The sequence below is a fragment of the Rhea pennata genome, chromosome 2 (genome assembly GCF_028389875.1).
Source record: "Rhea pennata isolate bPtePen1 chromosome 2, bPtePen1.pri, whole genome shotgun sequence".
Lineage (NCBI taxonomy): Eukaryota > Metazoa > Chordata > Aves > Rheiformes > Rheidae > Rhea > Rhea pennata.
The window spans coordinates 98665554-98688570 of record NC_084664.1 but is presented as its reverse complement, the minus strand read 5'-3'; the positions used below and the strand labels follow the sequence as shown (position 1 = coordinate 98688570).

The following is a 23017-nucleotide window of genomic DNA, read 5'->3' as shown; positions in this document are numbered from 1 at the left end:
AAGCAGTGATCAGTAACAGGTGCATCCCTGCCTTTTAAAAGTAGAGCACAACTGGTCCAGTATCTAATGCAAGACATACATAATGAATTATTTCCTTGAATCAAGACTGATATGTGTCACTAATGGCACTCAAGCATTTCTACATTCTTTTAATAATTTAGAAATAAAACAATCTTAAGAGAGGAACAAATCAATATGTTACAAAGAGTAGGTATTCACCATAATGCTTTGTGAATGAGCATCTTTGACACTTCTTGTATGAAACTTGCACATGGAGGTAAATTTGAAAGAGTATTTGTCAGTTTTGAATTTCCCTTGCTGCTGTTGCACATCTTTACTTATGTTTAAAAATTTCTCTTTTACTGCTGGTCTTCTGCTTGGTGTTTGTTTAAGGAATTGGGCTAAGTCCTTCTGTCAGTTAAACCAGTGCAGCTACATGAAACATCTGACCCATAGGTCAGTGTACTGTCTTTTACTCTCATGAATGGTTGAGATACTGAGAGTATGGTCTACAGAAGAATTGCTGCATGGTGGAGAGGTGATGGAATGCTAATATGGGAATTTTTTGAGTAAAACTTACATCTTATTTCAGAAGGAGAGGTGACAATAATAAATAATATTAAATGACTACAAAGGCCTGGAACTTGGAACTTCACTCTGCTCTGAAATTCATCTTAAGGAAGGTTATCTAGAGGGAAGGTAAGTAGATGGTGTTGTGCATGACCCTTTGGTAGCTCTGTAGCTCCTTAAAATATACATTTTTTTTCTCCTTCTTATTTTTGTTACTAATATCAAATAGTAAAGCCCAATCATTAGTGATGTGTAGGTAGCATTATATTGTTTAGACTGACAGTATGAGTAGGACAGTCAGGGAAATTTTGTCTATTCTTTCCAGTAACACTCTGTCCTGGACAGAAGTATCTTTCACAAAGACATCCAGTCCCAGTGTGAAGACTTCAGTTAATGGAAACAGTTAAAGGAAACTCTCAGGTAATTTCAAAGAGTTTCAAAAAAAAAAAAAAAAAAAAAAAAAAAAAAAGTTAAAAAAGTTTGGACAGTAATTGGACAAATTCCTCAATCAAGTAGAGAAGAATGTAAGATAATAATGGCTGGTTATCAGTTACATATACATGTATAAAACTTGTATATGTATATAAGTATATAAACAGCACTGACATGAATGACTATCTGCTGCAGCAAATATGTTATCACCTCCTGGGTAGCATCTAGCTACAGTCTGAAATCAATTACTGTAACTGTTAGTAAACTAGGAAACCATTCCATCTTGATCCTTTTCCCTACCCCAACTTTACCAAACTAATGTTTTTCATTTCCAGATGTATCCCTTTACATAGTATCTGTGGCTTGGGCTTTTCTTGCATTTTCCTCCTTCCTCATAGATCACAGAATGGTTGAGGTTGGAAGGACCTCTGGAGATCGAGTCCAACTCCGCTGCTCAAGCAAGGGCCCGTAGAGCACATAGGACAGGATCACATCCAGGTGGGCTTTGAGTATCTCCAGAGAAGGAGACTCCACAGGCTCTCTGGACAACCTGTTCCTGTGCTTTGTCACCCTCACAGTAAAGAAGTTTATGCTTATATTCAGATGGAACTTTCTGGCTTTCAGTTTGTGCTCGTTACCTCTTGTCCTGTTGCTGGGCACCACTGAAAAGAGTCCGGCCTATCTTCTTGACATCCTCCCTTAAGATATTTGTAGACTTTGATAAGATCTTCTTCAGGCTAAACAGGCTCAGCTCTCACAGCCTTTTCCCATAAGGGAGATGCCGCAGCCCTCTGATCATCTTCGTAGCCCTACACTGGACTCTTTCCAGTAGCTCCATCTCCTGATGGAGTCTCTCCTGATGAACCCAGAAGTGGACGCAGCACTCAAGATGAGGCCTCCCCAGGGCTGAGTAGAGGGGCGGGATCACCTCCCTCGACCTGCTGGCAACAGTCTTCCTAATGCGCCCCAGGATACCGTTAGCCTCCTTGTCTGCAAGGGCATGTTGCTGGCTCATGGTTAACTTGTCTACCAACTGTTGATGTTGAAAGTGATCAGAGTGCTCCCATATATTCAAGCCAAACTTACAAACCATACATGCTTCATTTGCAAGAAATGTCAATTAGACTTAATCATACTTCCCACTGTCAGAACTTGTTCTTGAATTTCATATGTGATAAACATAATTAAATTATTCATTGATAGCTTCAAAACATAATTTTGTTTTGTATGTGAAACAAAGTCTTAATGTTGGTGATTGCAGTTGCCATCTGCCTTAGCTTAAGGCAGCTCTTTAACCTTCAGTGCCCTGTTTCATGATAGTATCTCTGTTTTACAAACTTAAAATGTTTGGAAATAACAAGGTTTTTAAAATAATATACTTGGGGACTTTTTGCTTACTTTCTGTTTTTGGACCATTGCAAATTCACATTTCGAAGCTCTTTCTATAAGGAGTATATGCTTATAAAATGAAAATAAAATAAAAGCTGAAGTTCTGTTGTCAGCTGCAATTTTTAAGTAGAACGCCAGGTGATATGAGATGCTCAGTGAAAATGTGACAATGAAAGTACAGGCATTGACAGAAACCTTTATTTTTTTAATTTTGTTTTCTGAATTTGGGAGAAGTGCATTTATTGCCAATCAGTTTTCCTATCTGTGCACCACTGATAGTCTCATAGTCTCAAAAACAGAAAGACAAACTTATCTTTAGATTCTTGACTTATATCTGTTTGTTTGTTTGTTTCTTTTTTTTTTTAAACAGGATCAAGAAAAAAATACCTTCAGCCTTCAAGAAAATACAATTTCCTTCCCTTTTTTCTTTTTCCAAATATCAAAAAGAAACAAGTTTTCCCCCCCAAAACAGATAAACAAAGCAATCAACAACAACAAAAAGTAACTTTTTTTTTTTTAAGGCCATTTTATACAAGTGTACTAGCACCTTTTGTCATTCTAGAATGACATTCTAGAACTTTACAGACTTTCTGAAGTAGTTATTGTGAATTTAGGGGACACATACACAGCTACTTAAACCTATAAACTGTAATGGGAGGCACTTCTATTAAAGCTTACGGTGTGTGTATATATAAAGGCATTAAAGCATTATAGCTATTGTTCCTGCCTTGGGAAGGAATGGTAACGTGCTCATTAGGTATGAGTAGTGTTTAAACAAGAAGGGTTACTCTTTTTCTTCTTTCTTTCTTTCTTTTTTTTTTTTTAATGCCTCTGAAATGAAATTACTGATTACTTGTGGACTTTTGATAGAGTCCTAAATAAAGAAATGAGCAATAATTAAACAGGAGCTGCATGCAGGCTATTGCAGTAAGTAGAGATAAGCATTATGCCAGCAGAAAATAGATGTAGCAAAGAAATATTTATTCTGGTGGGAGATGTATGTTATCTCCATTACAAGTTAATCTGAGGCCAAAAAAGAGAAGAATTAAAACTTTGGATGGTATTGGCCTCACAGGGCACGAACAACGTTTTCCGTTGTATTTTCTGGTATTTCAGTTTCTATTTTTTTTTAAAGTTGGGTTAATATATTATGCAATTCAGATCACTTAAGGCATCTAGGAGATCAGTCTACTCTCCTGTGGCTTCCAATATAGCTGAGAGAGAGAAGATTCTCCAGGGAGTACCTCAAGTGAAAAAAAAGAAATCTTTATTTAGTTGAGAGATGGAAAACTATAGTTCTTCAGGATGTTCAGTATTCTGCTCTGATCTGCTGAAGCACTTAAGGAGATGATTAATTCAAACCATTATGGAACTAACGAAAGGTACAAATGCTCTGCTGGCTTTCAGATCACACAGCAACTTACAGAGGGGGAACTAGTGACTGCTGGAAGATTAGAGAGGAGGGGAAAGGACATTTACTGTAAATAAAGAAATGTGAAAGGTTGTGGCCTTTCAGATCATGAGATTTTTACAAAGAGTAGGAGGAGGCTAAGAAGGAGAACAGTATGCTCAGGCTGTTGCTGTGTGTGTGCTTGTTGCGTTGAAAGGAAAGAAAATAGAGCAGCATACCTTAATCAGATTGAAAGATTGAAAAGAAAAATAAAAAGAGAAATATGTAAAACTACTGTTTTTAGAATATTGGCAAAATGCTCTGGGAAAAGAAAATGTGAGAAAACAAATACGGAGTTAAATAGGACATTGAAAGGATGTATAAAAATACATAACAGACAGAGTAAGTTAAAAAGAAGCAAAACAAAGAGACTTTACATGCTACAGGAATTCTGAGAAGTAAATGAAGACTCTCCATTTCAAATCATGCTGCCTTCATCCTGTCCTATTCACACTTCGCTGCATTGTCTGCTAACACCCTTGTGGTGGTGACACGAACATGCTGAGTTTCTCGTAACCTTGTAAATTAGGGTTGGCTTTTTTTTTCATGTTTTTTTGATAAAACGTTGGCATCATTGTTGGTATTGTGTGAGCCAGCGTACATTTAAACAGTTGAATGAGGGAACTGAATACAATCATGAAGAAAATGGTCTGTTACACAATATATGGCATTCTCTTTAATCTTTACTGTTTTATGGGGACATACTGTTTCTTTGCATCCTGTGGACTACATTAAATATGTTACTGTTGCACAGCCTTCCATTACCTATGTCATTATTTCCTCTAGAAGTTATAGTGCAGTCAGAAGAGGTTGAAACTTGATTACTGCATCAGTATGCCTGCATTTTCATAGGACAGTAAAGAGCTTTAACACTGCATATGCTCCCATTGAGCATATCTTGTGGAATCTCTTGTGGAAAGTAGCATACTGTGCTTATGGAATGGCATGCTACCAGATAAAGTGTGTGATATTGGGGTCTGTTTGGCCACAGCACTGAGCAACTGGATGCTTAAAATTGTTACTTCATGTAAATATTTCCTTTAGAAAAAGGACATCAGAATTTAATGCTTCCAGTCCCCACCAAGCCCTGACAGCAGGTAGCAAAAGCAAACTCAGACCGTCTTTGGACCATTCTATCTCTTGCCACCAGCTGGCTGAGAAGTCCTACAGGATTTAAAGTATGGCTGACTGCAGTTTCCAGATGACTTTCAACAATGCATTTTGTATTTGTCTGTTTCTAACTTTTACACACCATCCTCAGTAAAGGACTGCAAGAAGGGATTATTCAATCTCTCTACTCTATCAAATCTTATCTTTGTTTAGTGGCTATAGGTATATGTACAAAATTATTGAGGTTGGAAGCGACCTCTGGAAATCGGTTTGCACCCCGCCTTGCTCAAAGTAGGAACAGCTAGAGCAAGTTGCCCAAGGCTATGTCTAGTCAGGTTTTGAATATCTCCAAGGCTGGATACTCCACAACCTTTATAGGCAACCTATTCCAGCGTTTGACTACCCTTACTGTAAAAAAAGTTTTTCTTAAGTTTTAGTGGAGCTTCCAGTATTTCAGTTTGTGCCCATTACCTCTTATCTATTCACTAGATACCACTGAGAAGAGTGTAGCTCCATCTTTTGCATGCTTCTATCAGGTATTTATACATATTCAAAAGATCCCCCCAAGGGCCTTCTCTTCTGTAGGCTGAACAATCTCAGCTTTTTCAGCCCGTCCTCATATGAAAGGTGCTCCAGTACCTTAATCATCTTGGGGACTCTTCACTGGACTTGCTCTAGTATATCTGTGTGTCTCTTGTCCTGGGTGGTCAGGACTGGACACAATACTCCAGATCTGACTTCACCATGGCTGAGTAGAGGGGAAGGATCACCTTCCTCTTATCTGCTAGCAGTGCTGTGCCTAATGCAGCCCAGGATGCTCTCTGCATTCTTTGCCTATAGCTAGTTGGTTCCAGCCTGTCCTGGTGCAGGGGGTTATTCCTCCCCAGGGAAAGGACTTTGCATTTCACTTTGTTGAACTTTGTGAGATTCCTCCCTGCCCATTTTTCCCATGTGTCAAGGTCCCTCTGAAAGGCAGCACAACTGGTGAATCAGCCACTCCTCCCAGTTTGTATCATCTGCAAACTTGCTGAGCATTCTTTGTCCTATTGCCTATGTCATTAATGAACAGTACCGGCCCCAATATCAACCCCGGGATACACCACTAGTGACTGGCATCCAGCTGGGCTTTGTGCCATTGATCATAACCCTTAGAGCCCAGCAGTTAAGCCAGTTTTCTGCCCACTTCACTCTGCACTTATCTACGCCATGCTTCATCAGCTTGTTTATGAGCAGACATTGTCAAAAGTGTCATAAAGCCTTACTTAAGATAAACAACATGCATTGCTCTCCCTTCCCCCACCAAGCCAGTCATCTCATTGTACAAGGCTATCATGCTGGCCAGGCATTGTTTATAATGATGCCATAACATCATAAATTCATGCTGACTGCTCCCAGTCACCTTCTTGTCTTTCATATGTTTGGAGATGTTTTCTAGGATTATTTGCTCCATCAACCTCCCATGGACTGAGGTGAAGCTGATGGGCCTCAGTTCTCCAGATTCCCCTCCTTGCCCTTCCTGAAGATGGAAATGACATTTGCATTCTTCCAGCTGTTGGGAACTGCTCTGAATCACCATGGCCTTTCAAAGATAATCAAGAGTGACTTTGCAGTGACATTGTCCAGTCTGCTAAGTACTTGTAGGTGCATCCTGTCAGATCCCATGGACTTGTTTGACCAGTTTGTTTAAATGTTCTTCTTACTAATGAGCTCTTCTTTGCTTTGGATATTTTGCCAGTTATTTGCTTGGTATCTTCACTGCTTGTGCAGCTATCTGGTGTGTATCTCAGAATTTCAGTGACTGATGATGTTATGTGTTATACTGACTTGGAGCTTGCACTGCTTTTTTTTAGAGGAAGCAGAAAAAATTTCACACCAGCGCCCCTACTGGAGGAGTCTTACTGATGCTGTCATTAATATGGCTTCTGGAAATGAAAATCAGAGATTTCCTGCCACCTCTGTCTTCAGCTAAACTTACCTGGAGAAGACCTTTAGATTACAGTTGCCTTTTCTTGATGCAACTTATTTATTGTTTTCCTAAAGTAAACACTGTAAATACAATAATGCAATTCAGTGAATTTAACTTTACCATATATTGATCGAATCTTCACCTTACAGTTTGGGAGTAGGTTAAGATGGGGTACTGAGTATAAATAAGGTTGTATGCTAAAAGTAGTATAACACATCTTGTTTTTTTTTCTCCCTTTCACTTCATTAGCTGGACCTAGTCCAGGTTAATTGAGAGCAGGAATTCTATTCTAGACTACAATCTTTACAGAATAATTAGTTTTTCTTAGAGCACCATGAGGAGATTGTTAGGGAAGGCAATCATAACTGCCTTCCTTGTTTGATGCTCATGAAAAATCATTTATGTGAGCTAGCAGCTCCCTACCCATCATCATGAAATTTAGGCACATTCATTCTGGTCATTAAAGGAGAAGCTTGCGAGTAGGTGGGAGCAGACCAGGACTTCAGCCAGGTTGTATAGATTAAATCGTAATTAAAAATGGGTTATTTAAATAAATAAGCAAGCATTAGTACATTTTACGTTATTTTCTTTGAAAATATTTTATTCTCACTGGCCAGCAAGGATTGAAATAAGATGAGTGGTAAATAGATGCAGTCTTTTTATGTTAAAATTAGCATTAATTTTTCTGTTTTGCTTAACAGAAAACATTTAAGCAACTATACAACCAAACATAAATTTAGTTTCTTAATATTTACACATTCTCATTTTATAAGAGAGTGATTTACACATTTACTATTTACCGATTTATAATTAGTTTTGATTCTGGACATGTTGCAATGTAGATGGAAATTTGAATTCAGTTAAAAATACAGACAGCTGGTGTTATGCTTTGCCTCCCTGCCCAAGCATATTCTCCATTTAAAACTAATAGATAATGTTGAACAAAGGCATTATATGTACTGAATGAAAGAGATTGTTTCTGGATATCATGGTCTTCCAGTTTTAAGAATTAATAGATCTCATCTAGTCCTAGTCATCATCATCTTGAGAGGAAAACATGCAGGTGTTTTTGGTTTGACAAACCCTTTATGCATTTTTTCTGAAAAAGTTATACATGAAATAACTGCATATGTATATGATTTCTAAAGTGGTGAAAAATGTGTTTATATTATCTTCCATGTTTTTTGGAGAGTACCTCTGATCTGCAGTTTATAACAGTAATTACGTATTCCCAGGTATTAGCAGGTGCTTGTTTTACCATACAGAAAGTTAATGTGCTCAAACTTTGTTCTTTATACGACTTAAGAATTGAATGCAGAAAATTTAAGATGGGAAGGAGTTATTCTTTCCTTGTATTCAGACATCACTGAGATACATACTCCATGTAAGGCTGCGGGAGCCCTAGGCCCTCCCCTAGCTCCTGCTCTTTCCCTAGACATACTCATAAACGCACATGAATGCACATACACTCACTCCATGTGCGCTTACAGCTGCTCTTACCCTGCAGTAAGTAGCTCGCTGTGCATTACTTCCAGTAGGGCACTGGACTGAGGAGTCCATGCCGGTGTCGCTTAGCTGCCCTGTTAGCAATGGATGCAGCTGGTACCTGGCCAGTCTCAAACACTGTTGCCAGAGGACGTACCTGGGTCTCTTCAAGTAACTCTGTTGTGGATGAGACTTCCTGAAACAAAGACAGCAGGGCAGGTCTTGCTGGCTTCTTAGCAGTGCTCAAGTAGGAAGGCACATTTTACTATTTACATATGGGATGCCTGGGCTAGCAGGTCTATCCTTTCAGGTCCAAAGGGACTTGTCTCAGTCTGGCCGGACATTTGTCAGGAAAAAGGCTGCAGGATCATCTCTTCCATTGATATCTGGAGAAAATATAGACAGCCTCAGACTTCACATCACCTTAAATTCAGACCAACACAGTAGATCTGTTTCTGGTGAGGCATTGCATGCAGTCAAAACCAAAATGATCTGGCTGTCAAAAGGAATCAGTAATGACTGAAGCAAATGAATGCTAGGACTTGTGCAACATGGCTGCCTTCAGTGCTGTTTTACTGTCTTACACTGATGATGAATTATGCCTAGAATGTATAGCAGCAAATAAAGAATAATGGAATATAGTATAAATATGTGACTCTATAAATTTGCCCCACGATTGTGTCTGAAAGGTTAATATAATATATAATAGTTAAAGTAAGTGCTGTCAGCTCACATACTAAATTGTTTTTTAAGAGTTAGCAGCAAGTGCATTTACGTTGCTAATTGTGACAAAATTAGATTTCTATATTTTTGTGAAATTAATGATGAAGTAAAATTAAGCTCTTTGAGGAGATGTATACTGGCTTGGCATTTAGGTTTTGCTGTGGGAGCTCTGAAGCCTTATGATCAGTTTAATAACAGTATAATGCTATTTGCTAAAACATTGTATATGTTGCATGATTATATTTAGGGAGTCTGGTTCATTAAGGATACCTTAAATTGCAGAGTTCTTCAGCCTTTTTTGCAATGGTGGCAGAAGCAGTATCTTCTGGTTCTGTGCAGGGCTGTTATATGTGTTCAGGTAGAGGTTTTATGTTATTCTGGCAGTATTTGCCTTCTGTTTTGAAGTAGCTTGTCATGGTTTGAAAATCCATAGGAGAAAGGGTTATGCAGTTACTAAGCTTCCATTTCTGTATGAAGACACCTCCTCTATCCAAACCTATACAGTTTACAATTTTTGAAGTGGAGATTTTTGTCAGAGTTACTTTTGTTTGCCAGCAAAAAAAGTGTCGTTCACAAAAATGGAAAAATTTTCTTCCTTTTCAGATTGCTTCTGAATGACCACGCACAAGTTTGTGTGTGTGTTTTTGTGTATGTATGTTTAGGCACACACCTGTTGGCATTCATGTTTGCATGCATTTGAATGATGAAAATCCCAAAGGGAATGAGGACTCACGTCAGGAAGTGATTCTTAAAAGTTTGTTGACAGGCGGCTTGCCACGTTACGTAGGAACTATGCTCATTTTGCTTTCTCTACAATTCCTCTACAATTTTGGCTTTGCTGAATACTTTTATTAAGCCATTATTAGATAGGTTTTAAATCTTCAAGTCTTGTACATGCACATTCAGTACTGATGATAATGCTATAGCCAAATTTGTCATGCAGGAAGAATTGATATAGTTAAACAAACAGATGCCATTCAGATAGTAAAATACTGTTCTAAACTCAGGTCTAGCAGTTCTCAACAAATGCTTGAAAAAGGAAATGGTCATTTTTATTGAATGAGTAGTTCAGGAGTGTTCAGCTCCTGACAGGAGTCCTCTTGTTCTTCTGACAGATATTTGTATAATATGATTAATTTACTTCTACCTGTGAGGTATCGAATTTATTTGAGGTAATTTAAACACCTTAGAGGAATTTGAAATACAGTGGTTACTTGGCTTCCAGGAGTCAAAGATAACTTTAGCCTACATACTCGGTAGAACAAAGATGTTCTGGAAAGATGTACAAGTAGGATTTTTTGAGAACTCAAGCGATACAAAGCGCAGGGAGGTTGGACTTAGATGATCTCCAGAGGTCCCTTCCAACCTTACTGAGTCTGTGATTCTATATAGAAACAGAGAAAAATGTTCTTTAGAAAACCTTCATGAAACAGTTAAAAGGCAAAAACAAATTTTACTTGTATTGCTTGCTTATGAATGATCTCATCTGAAGTTAACCAAATAGCAAATCCACACATTTGATTCAGATCTGCATTTCGGTGGAAAATGGTTGAAAACTATCAAGGGCACTGTCAGTTCTTGTGTTTACTCTCTCACTCAATTTTAAAATATGCTTCTTATATTACTTATTTGGTGCAATTTAAGCCTGTTGAGCAGTAAAAGGTTTAAAAAATAAACAAACAAAAAAAGACCTAGTATAGGAGTTACTCAGAGCAGGGTTAAGCATAGCCTGGGTAACATTCCTTCAATGTAAATACCACCTAACTCCTGGTCAATCTGTGTTTCATTTTGGCTGGCTAGAAGTTTTCAGAGCCTAGCTGGTAGGAACCGCTTTGTACAGAGATGGAAGCGGAGTTTAAACCTGGTGGGACTTCACCTCAGGACTTCAAAGCTACTATTTGTGCTATTGATCAGTAAGAGTGGGAAGAAGTGCAGAAATGATTTTTACTTCCTGTGTTAGGAGAGCAGCAGCAGTGTTTCACCTCACTGACAAGTCTTGGGAAGCAATATATCCCCCATTGTGCTAAGGCTGCAGGTAGGATGCTGTGCAAAATGTCCTTTCCTTTCTTTACAAGAGAGTTGTATCCAGTCTCTTCTAGTGTACTGTCTTGTGGGACTGGATGACACCTGACTTCTAATATCCTTGAGTTGGCTATTACTATTTTCTAGTGCTTCCTGTTTTTTTCCCCAAATAAAGACTCTATACCAATAGGGATTAAATCCATGGTTCATATTCTGGACTGCTCAAAAAATGTCTCTGTAAGAGGCATGTGCTTGAGTCTTACGCTTGTTAGAAGTGGAACTACATTCATTCTTGCTTAAGTAGACTTATAGTTGACAATTGAGAACAATGACTTCAAATGAAAGCTTTTTGGAGAGGAAAATATATTTTTTGTTTGTTTGTTTTATTGCACTTCTTACCAAAGCGTATCTGAAATCTGTCTGATGAAGATGCATGTCCTACTGCTAAGAAAGATAGGATATTATAAGAAACAAGAATATGACCTGGGGAACCTACTTTAGCAGTCAAGAAGGAATCTGTTTGTCAAGTGGCAACTTTTATATTTTTAGAACTTTGGTATTTCTGATAGAGAATTTTCTACTTAATAGGATGGATAGAGGGGAGCAGAGAAAGAGATTATTTTCTATTCTGAAAGTGTTTGCTATGGATGTCTGTTGTCTTGTATTTCTGAAGGAAAGATCAATGGGAAGTCCACGAGGTCAGAGGGGAAGAAAGTGTGCTGGAAAGCATAATAAACAAATGCTTTGGTGGTGTGTTGATTATTTTTTTGTTTCCCACTGACCTGGCTTCGTTCAAGGAAGCGTATGTGTGCTAACATTTATTTTTTTCATCATCAGATCTGCCTTTGGAGCTCTCTTTTTCTCACTGAATGTATCATATAAGTGATACTGCGTGATGGATATCTTAAAATTTCTTCTGCATTTGGTTTGTTTCTTGAAAAAAAACAGTAACTTCAAACTGCTTTGTAAGAGGATCAGTCTGTTGCTTTTCACAGCTAAGTTTTGTTTTCTTACTGTTATGTTTGCTCTATAATTGCTGAGTAGTATAATCCTCTAAGATGCCCTTTGTCAATAGCTATTTACTGATAGCCTACTTTAGACTCATTCAGGCAGCCTGTAAATGTTGCTACCCTTCAGCCTTTTTTTTGTGACAATGCAGATCTACTTGAAAGCAGCCTTTTTCGTGAAGGCAAATGTATGACATCTTATTCTTCCTTTTGTCTTGTACTTGCTGAGCTACTAAACTAGTAGTTGTACCTGTAATAATAATAGCATATAACATAATAATAGCAACAAACACATCAGCAGGTACCATGTATCTGACATCATCTTGCATGACTTTGCCATGGTCATCAGTGTTTCGCAACAAGAGATACCTGTTATTCAGATTATTCAGGTTGTGGGAAAATTAATATGACCAAAGTATATTTTTACAAAATGTAACATGACAGAAAAAGACAGCTACTATGTTCTTTCTTTTTGCCAGTGTTCACCTGCGTTACTTTTCTCTTTTTCTGTGAAATAGGATAGTATTAATAGTGCAGCATACCTTCATGTGCATGTCAGAAGGAGCTGGTTAGGAACCACTGTTGTTCATATTGTACTGTGATGGATGAAAGAGAAAGCTGTGTGAATAAAGTGAAACTCCAAATATGTTTCGTGTGCTTCTGTTCGAACTTGCTTAAGGATGATGAAGTGACGCACAGATTTAAATACCTGTTACTTTAAAGGACTTCAACATAAAATATTTTTCCGTTCTAAACAATAAAGACACAGATGTCTTACAGGTGCGTATTTCACTTAATGTTCAGGTCTAGTGTCCTAGTCAGAAGGTGTCCTAACCACTCCAAGCAAGTGATGAGTCTAAGTGAAGAGATTAACTATAGTTAGTCAAGAATTGAGCCAAGATGGAGTGTCAATAAAGAACAAAAGTATGTTTAGATGTTCTAAGAACCCACAGTGAGAATGTCATTGTATGTTTCAGTGATACCAGTAGAAATTTGGAGTCTTGAATATAGTATTCAATTTCAGTCCCCTGATTCTCAAAAAAAAGAGACATTATAGATAAAACAGCAGAAGTGATGACTTCTGTATGACAAAATACTTTAAAAAAAACCCCAGCAAAATGTCTAACTGCAATTTGAAGAGGGGAGTCACAATATTTTATCAGCCAGATATAATTCCCACTGATGTTCCTGATGGCTTTCCATTAATTTCAATGAGAGTTTGTAACTAGACCACCTAGAAATCTTAAGCATGAGTGGGATGAGATTATGAATGGAGTAGCCTTATCCCAAAGGATTTATCTGCCTATCCTGTGGCACAGAACAAGATCAAGGGACCAGCTGAAAAGTAATCAAAATACATTTTAAATAAATAAAATAATATTGTTGCAGTATGCTATTAGGAGGCAGTGTTCTTCAAATGCAGTTTGCCTGCAGCTGTGTTTCTTTCTATACCAAGACTTGTTAAGCAATTTTGTTGTAATAGGTCGGGAGCATCGTTGTGCTGTGCTCTGTGATGTGCAGATAGTACAACAGGCAACTGTGACTGGCCCTGGGCACTTAAACTGATTGCTGTGAGTATTTGTATACTTGCCAATTAATCTGAGAATAGGAATGCCAGTGAGTGGAATAGAATATGGAAAATAATGCAGAGTTTTATATAGCACCTGTCATGCTCTAGAATGTTAAAGAACTTACTAAATAAATGCTGAGATAGATGAAATATGACAGTGACTATAAGCAAATATATCACCTGCTAAGCTTTTGGTAATATAATTGACATATAGCCATAGGCATCATTAAAATTTCTATTGAAAGAAAGACTTGGCTAGACCTCTAAGTGATTAGTCTCTAATAAACTACCATTATATGTTTCATAAAAAATATGATGATTAGAAGTTATAAAATAGGCCTGGAAAGACCTTGAGATGTTGGCTCATCTGTTCTTTCACCCCCAAAGCAGGATGAATTAGACCAGTGATTTTTAACATGGCTGTTTAAAAGCCAGCCTGAAAGAATAAAACGATGATGAGGCCTGCACATGCACTCTCTGCAAGTATTTCACTCTATTTGTGGAAATGCTTTTCTGGTAACTGATAAATTTTTTTCTAACTTTGTCCTAGCCAGGATACAGTGGAGAACAGATTATTCCATAGCTTATGCAACTTTTCTTCATATTTGATAAAGGTGAAAATACCTCTCATTTTTTTCCTCTTTAGTCTAAATAGCATCAATATAATCAATCTTTCTACTTAAATCATCTTTTTTACACTGGTGATAATTTCTATTACTGTCTTCTGACTCCTTGCAATTTTTTTACGTTTTTTCAAAATGTCACACCAAAAATTTGACTCTGTATTTCTTAAGTGTGCTAAACAGAATAAGTGTGCTTTATGTTTCATGCAACATATACTTCTGTTGTACATCTCAGTGTGATGATTTCTTAAAATGACGTTTTAAACTTTTATTTAGTTTGTGGTCTAATAATTCCTGATTTTCTTCTGGAGAACCTGCCATCTAGCCACATGTTTGTTGTGCTGTAGATATGCAGTTGATGATCTCTGCTGAAGTACAAAATTACTGAATTTAATTTTGTATTTTTCTGACTACTTGTCTAGTTTGACAGAATCATTTTAGATTCCAGTTCTGTTATCCAGCATACCTGCAGCGTCAGATCTTGATGATCTACAGATTTAAGCATGTTCTCTGTTCAGTTATGTAAGTTGTGAAGGAAAATATTGCCCAGAATTAGACAAAGTTCAGGTCTTTGCAAAAATGCACTTGGTACACATTGTCATTTTTGATAGTAAGCTATTAAGAATTAATTCTGGGGCCCTGCAGTAGGCGTATTTTGCTTCTATTCCTTAGTAATGTCAAGTAGACCATATTTGCTTATAAGAATGGATGTGTGAAGGAGTCACCTGTGTTTTCTTTGGTAACACTTTCTTTCACGTTCTTCACTGGTATGTCCTCTGTATCGTTATGGAATCTATTGTTATAATTTAATTGTATTTACAGAAGAAAATAAGTCATGAGCTAAATTATACTTTGTGAAAACATTACCTAACATACTGAGAAATATATAGAATTAAATGTAATTTGTTGTGGAGACAGATGTCTAAATATAATAGTGTGTCTATAGCTAAATGCAATGTCCTTGTTGTCAGCATTTTATTGATGATGGCTTGTTTGTCTGTGAAATTGAAACAAATGCTCATCAAAGTAAATACAAATCTGCTGATAATTACAGCAATTGCTTATAGGGTGCTAGTAACAAGCCTGTGATTTTGAGATGGTAGAAGTTAACATGATGTAAGATGTACTGACAGCATTAAATTTGATACTAGTGGAACTTAGACTGAATAAAGACTGAAGGAGTACCATTAGGATGGAGATTAACATGGCAGTTATTTGAACACTAGAAAATAGGACAGTCATACCAAAATTAAATATTAATGTCCATACCTGGTATGCCAGAGTGTCATGTTCTAAAATTCTGAATAGACTTGAGTTCAGTTGCTAAACTGCAAATTCTTGCTGTGTGAAATATTTTGAGTGCAAGATTCAAATATCACAGTGTACATGATTTTATAGTTATCTTTATATGTTTTACGTGGGGATGAGTTGGTTGCTACCTTTTTGAACAGTGGTGTATATAGACTTAAGAATATATACTTGGAGATGTTTTTCTATTATTTATTTCTCAATTTACAACAAGTTTAGCAAAAGTACAACAAAAAGTACAAGTTAAGAGACCACTGAAACTTAACTCTCCTGTTTCTCTTGTAAAATGATGAAGCATTTTACCTTGTCCATTACTAATAGTGTTAAAATACACATTAGAGCAGAGGAGTCATTTGAAAGTATTAAAGGGAAGTAAGAGTAGAGCACTTTCCATAGTTTGCTAATTTGCTGTGGGAAGAAGCTGACATTAAGAAAAGGGATAAACTTTCTTCTTCTACCAAAAAGGTCTTAAGTGCTTTATAGTTACATTATTTTAAATTAATGTAGTGCTAAAGAAGACTGAAGGCTCACTGCAGGCCCACACTAGCGTGACTGAAAATAATTCAGGAAAACACCTTTTCCTTGCTTTTGTCTTGATTAAGTAACATCAGCCTGGAAGCAACGTGAAGGTTGTTCCTTTTTCTTTGTATCTGCTTGTATATATAATATTTGATCTTTAATTATAAACCAGAGTGCTGATGATAATGTTGTATTCTCTGTGCAGTTTTACAATACTCTATCATTTAAGCTCCCTTCACTGGATATCTTCTTTTTAACTGATACTGAAGTCTTAATATCATCTCTTGATTGCTTTCTTTTCCTTTGAGCTGTTTCTTGGTAACTCAATAGTAAAAAGTAAATGAGAATAGACAGACTTCAGTTTTCATTCTACTTAAATTCTATTTTTTCAGATTTCTTTTGTAAACTTTGCTGTAAACTCACTAAATATTTCATTCAAATAACTCACCTTAAAAAAAGCTCGTTTTTTTTCAATGCATTGCTATTCAGCTTTGTTGAAATAAATTTAGTCAGTCCTATCCAGTCTATTGATCTTTATTTAGCAAGCTTTCTCTCTGTGGGGTCAAAGGATGAACCACATGGTGAAAGCAATCAGCAACTGCTTGAGTCAGTCTAATTATTCTATTCTGCCTTCCAGCAGATGATGGAAAAAGGAATTGGAGAAGGAGAGTTTTCAGCCCAGATGCCAATACATGTATTAGAGTGGCAGAAAATTAAATGCCATAAAGGTCCAGGACAGTGACTTCAGCTCTAAGAATTCCAAAAATTTCACCCTGAGACTTTTCATTCTTGGCTTAATTCCATATATACTTTATGGAAATATTTCCCAGCAAAGTTCAGTTGTCAAAATAAATGTCAAAGGCAGCAATTGAGCATGCTGCATTTGTAGTGGGATGATAGAAAATAATCATTGCTGTTTTAAAAAAAACCCCAAATTATTTAGGCTGAACAGGATTCAGTAATTTAGGGATTGATCTTCAGCTGTTACACTATTCATGGAAATAATTCTTGTAGCTTCAAGTAGATAAGAGTAAATTATCTTGACCACTGTGGGGTGTTCATAGTCTTATGTTGCTGAGAATGGACCCCCAAAATACAGTCCTAGAAACATTTGGACTCAGTTGGTGTGGTGTGCTGCAAGAACAGAGCAGAATCCTGCATGTAAACAACATACAGCTGAGCACCCCTCTCGGTCACCGTGGTTAGCCAGCTGCTAGCCAAGGGGCTGTACTTGGTGGAGTGTGCTAGTGTGAGACCTGTGTTGGTATTAACTTGAAACCAGGTGTGTGAACAAGACATTCTGACTATTGATACCAGTTAAACTGCCATGTAGAGACAGGCTATGCTCCTTGTGGAAACTTGAGTCTGTATTTTCTTGAACATGTATTAAAACCCCCCAATTATTTTAATAGAAATTATTTTTAAGATTTTTTTTTAATGTTAATTTGAAATACTTTTTAAGACAAATTATTATTCCATGAAGTGTTGGAAACCTCAAATCATTAGCCTTACACAAGCACAAAAGAACGCTTTCATTAAAAAAGCTAAAAATACAAATGATCATTTGAGAGTAGATTAGTGACCTGTCTATTTTCACTCTTTCAGGCTCAAGGAAGTGTAAAAAGAGAGCAAACAGCAGGTGTACACAATGGAAAAAGTAAACTAGAGAAATATTTTTAATAATACGAAGGGTTTTTTTTGTATCAACAAACAAGAAAATAGTATGGAGGTGAAGGAGAGGAACATATAAACAACCGCAAATGCTTAATTGGTTACAATAGGTTATTGTGAAGCTACAAATAGGAAATTATTATGTGCAGGTTTATTTTATATCTCTAGAAATTGGATTTTTTAAATTATTAATATAAATCTTTGCAGTTTTCCTTACATATTTTTGAATAAATTGCCAGTCAACATTTTGACTTTCAATAGGTTCACAGATAAATCAGGTTCATGAATATGCTTTTGTCTACTCAACTTCAAAAGTAAAATCCAAGAGGCATATTTTAGTGTTATCTAGAAGATAAGGCTATGTGCCAGGTCAGAAATTATTATATGAAATAGTAACCTGCACAAATTTCCTGTAATTCTTTTGGTACCATGTTTTACTGAAAATCACATGACTTGCAGCTCATGCCTCTTCCTTCAATTAGGATTTAGTTTCAATGCATCCTATCCTACTTTTAAAACCCAATGTGGATTTGCTTTTACTCCACTCCCTCATCACAGTAAAGATTATCACCTAGAATTAGTTTAGCACTGATGTGCAAATACCTCTCATTGCTGACATCACATTTCTTTCTGAAGGTCCAGATGGCTGCCCTACACATTACAGTTTTCCTTTTTAGGTGCCACATTTTTTAATTTCTTAAGTGGTCTGCCTGACTTCAGAAGCTGCCATTTTTTTGAGGGAGAGCAAGTGCAATGTGTAGAAGGAGGCACCTTCTTTGCTATTTCATGACATTGATCAGGTTTAGTTTCTGATTCCTTTACTCGAAAATAATTGTGAGCTTCACATGAGCTCCACTGAGCCCTTCGGCCTCAGTTCTACAAAATAGTGAAGCAAGTGCTAACTACTCTACTGTATCAAGAGGCAAATACTTTGGCCCCTGCAGAACTAAACTGTAAAACTGATAGCATGTTGTTGCTTTTGGTTGCATTTTCAGTGGTCAATAAGGTATGTTCTTACCTTTATTTCTTGCCTTGAATTTTGACATCTATTGCATTTATTTGAATCTCAAATGACTCTGTCAGTTCTTACAATTGATTTAGGAAAGATAAAACAGTCAAACCATTTAGAAGAAATATGGATTCCTTCAATTAGTTGAGTACAAGTTGTCTTAAATGGTTTCACACTGCCTCAGGGGGATGAGGGGAAGGGTGTGCGCCCAAGGAGTAGGTTATAAAAAGCCACTCCCGTGAGCCTGAGGTAGCCTGTCCCTCTATCTCTAAGCAACTAACTGGGACTGGAGGAGAGGAAAAGTGAACATAAGCAGCCCCTCCTGAACAGTTGTTGTGTGTTGATCTCTGGCCTCTTGGTAACTTCAACTCGTGGGGTAAACCTGAGTGCATGGTCTCATGTTATACTGCATGTTGTCTTACTGCAGGCTGCTGCCAAAAGAAGTGATCCCAACACTGTGCACAGCAGCCAAGTGGCAGGAGGGTGACTATGTTAACAAGTTAACCTGATGGCAAAAGAAAATGCCATATAACATGATCTTTTCCCCATCTGGATTGGCAAACCAATGTGATTCTCTCTGATTGCTTAATCTGAGGCAAGAACAGCAGTGGGATTAATTATAGTATCGTAGAATCATAGACTTGGTAAGGTTGGAAGGGACCTCTGGAGATCATCTAGTCCAATCCCCCTGCTCAAGCAGGGTCACCTAGAGCATGTTAGACAGGGTTGCATCCAGGCGGGCCTTGAAGATCTCCAGAGGAGGAGACTCCACAACCTCTCTGGGCAACCTGGTCCAGTGCTCCATCACTCTCACAGGAAAGAAATTCCCCCTCACAGTCAGGCGGAACTTCCTGTGCTTCAATTTCTGCCCATTGCCTCTTGTCCTGTCACATGGGACAACTGAAAAGAGTCCATCCCCTTCAGGTACTTAGATATTGATAAGATCCCCCCTCAGTCTTCTCTTCCCCAGACTAAAGAGGCCCAGCTCTCGCAGCCATTCCTCATAGGGCAGATGCTCCAGCCCTCTGATCATCTTTGTAGCCCTATGCTGGACTCTCTGCAGTAGCTCCATGTCTCTCTTGTCCTGGGGAGCCCAGAACTGAACACAGTACTCGAGATGATGATCTCCAGAGGTCCCTTCCAACCTTACTGATTGTATGATTCTATGAGGCCTCACCAGGGCTGAGTAGAGGAGCAAGATTGCCTCCCTCAACCTGCTGACAACACTCTTCCTAACTGAGCCCAGGATACCATTGGCTTTCTTGGCCACAAGGACACATTGCTGGCTCATGGTCAATTTGTCATCCACCAGCACTCCCACGTCCTTTTCTGCAGAGCTGCTCTCCACAAGGTCAGCCCCCAGCTTGTACTGGTGCCTAGGGTTATTCCACCCTAGGTGCAGGACTCTGCACTTGCCCTTATTCAACCTCATGAGGTTCCTCTCTGCCCAACTCTCCAGCCTGCCTAGGTCTCTCTGAATGGCAGCAGGGCCCTCAGCTGTATCAGCCACTCCTCCCAGCTTGGTATCATCAGCAAACTTGATGAGGAGGCACTCTGTCCCCTCATCCAGGTCATTGATGAAGAAGTTGAACAGGATGGAACCCAGTTCTGAGCCCTGGGGGATGCCAATAGCCACAGGCCTCCAACTAGACTCCACGCCACTGACGACGACCCTCTGAGCTCTGCCTTTCAGCCAGTTCTCAATCCACCTCACTGTCCACTCGTCTAACCCACACTTCCTGACCTTATCCAGGAGGATGTTATGGGAGACAGCGTCAAAAGCCTTGCTGAAGTCAAGGTACACAACGTCCACTGCTCTCCCCTCATCTACCCAGCCAGTCATTCCATCAGAGAAGGCTATCAGATTGGTTAAGCAGGATTTCCCCTCGCTGAATCCACTCTGGCTACTCCTGATCACCTTCTTTTCCTCCATCTGTCTGGAGATGACCTCCAGAATGAGCTGTTCCACCACCTTTCCATGGATGGAGGTGAGGCTGACCAGCCTATAGTTGCCTGGGTCCTCCTCCTTGCCTCCTCCTTCTTTTTGAAGACTGGAGTGACATTGGCTTTCTTGCAGTCCTCAGGCACCTCTCCAGTTCTCCTTGGCTATGAAATCTCCTCAGAAGAAGCCCCTAACAAACATAAGATTTTCTCATTGAGATAAACACTGTCTTAAGTTCTGGTAAACAGGGTGATCTGAGATGGAAACTTGGTTACAAGAAGATGATTTGTGACCTTCATATTAGTTTTCAGGGCAACCTCACTGTGAAGCAGAGAGAACAGCAACAGCCTACTCTCCACCACTTCACCCAGTCCTCCTCCTTTTGTATTGCTTTTTGTCTCAACAAAGCTTTGGTTCCCTTCCAGTCTCCCCATAATGTCTTGTACCTCTCTAGTTGATCTCTGCTGATGGTACTAGAACATAATTATAATTACAGTAGTACTAAGGCTCATGAACTGTTTCAGACACAATACAAACAGAATGGTGACTCAGTATTTCTTGCTCAGGAAATGTAAGTTTGAGGCTTAAAACTGTACGCTTGCGGAACCTAATACTAAGTACTAGATCACACAAAGAGAAGGCTTTTTCAACAGCAGTAGCTCAGTATTTCTGAATTGTTAAGCTTGATTCCTAATAGGTAATTTTGTCAAACTGCTTTAAAAACATTTTAATTTTTGTTCATTATAGCATTATACTTTCTAAATTGTTGATAATATAATATTTCCAAAAAAAAAAAAAAAAAGGACCTGGGAAAAATTATCAATGAAACCACTTGGAAAGAATAAGAGAAAACAACATGTTGAAGTATAGTACTTCTGAATTGGTAGCTACTGCAACTAATGGATATAAATAATACAGTACTTTCCCCATGGGGGTACTGTAAGCATAATTAGTTAATGACTGAAAAGCACTTTCAGATCCTATGTAGAGATATGCTATATCAGAGTGTTTCTTAATAAAAGTCTAAATGCTTCTGTTCTGTATCTGTGTCAGTACATTCAGCTGATTTCAGTGGTGATCAGACTTCTGGATCATATATTGTTGGACCTGTATAAAATTTAGAAAATTGATCAATGTGAATTAGATACGGCTGTATTTTGGTAAATTGGCATACATTGATAATTTACTTTATTTGCTTGTTAGGACTACTTTTTGTATAAAAAGCTTTAGATTTTTTTTTATGGATGATACTTCTTTGCAGGCCTCTTCAGTTTTCTTACACTGAAAATTAGCCATGTTCCTTTTAAAACTAAACTTTCAAATTTTATATGTAAAATGTATTCTATGAAATTTTTATAGTATGCCTGACCATATAAGTGTGTGTGTGTGTACGTATGTATATACATACACACATATATATACACATACATATATATGTGTAAAATTATGTGATTATGAATAAATATAAAATGTGGGAATAAATGACAGGAATGTAATGAAGTCTGATTAAACTAGATTTTTTTTTCTCTTACAAGTTCCCCTTACAGTGAAATAGTATTTGAAAATTGAGCTGACCTAGTTTTTCAGTCTCTTGGGGGCAGGTACGTATTTTAACACCTTGTTTCACATAGATACAATTTTGGCTTTGTATTTCTTCATTATGGTTTATGTGAAAACCTCGGGAAGAGTGTATCTGTCCCTCCTGGGATATTTTTTTTTTTTTGCATGTATTTATGTGAGTTTTCAATTATTGAGCAGATTCTGACATGACAGAGCATCTTTAAGCTCACATGCTAAGTGGTAACCTAATTTATTTGCAAAGACTATTACCAGCAGTCGTTTCTTGCAGGAGACTTGAAAACTTCATTTCTGGATCTTAGAAGAGTGGTAATAGTCCCTTTTAGAAGTTAGTACTAATTCTGAGTTTGATGTTAAAACGTTTAAATTCTCACATTCATTCGTCTCTTGTTTTCTTCCAAAGCTTATGGGTGTAGACTAAGAAGTGAAAGCGATTCCCTCCCCATCTCTCCCCAACAGCTTACGTTGCTGGTATCTAGCTTGGTATCTTATTGCGTGCTTCTTTGTATAGCTGCCAAGCTTTCTTGCATAATTTTCTTGACAAATGGCTTACTCATTAATATTTCAGCCCTGTTCCTACCAACCCTAGCGAAGCAGTATGCCCCAGGCAGGGAAATACAGCTCCTTCCTTAGGAACGTTCTA

At 37.9% G+C, this 23017-nt stretch overlaps 1 protein-coding gene across 4 annotated transcripts in view; it reads left to right on the top strand.

Moving 5' to 3' along the window:
- Nucleotides 1-23017, top strand: part of FARS2 (phenylalanyl-tRNA synthetase 2, mitochondrial) — a 255244-nt gene that overhangs the window by 25538 nt on the left and 206689 nt on the right. Inside the window, exon 3 of one of the 4 annotated variants that reach the window (XM_062570001.1) lies at nucleotides 596-699. The exons of 2 other annotated variants lie outside the window; for them this stretch is intronic. The gene's annotated coding sequence lies outside the window, so the exon portion shown is untranslated. Of the gene's footprint in view, nucleotides 1-592; nucleotides 700-23017 lie in introns of all 4 variants that reach the window. One more of the 4 variants, XM_062570000.1, reaches the window with a different exon arrangement.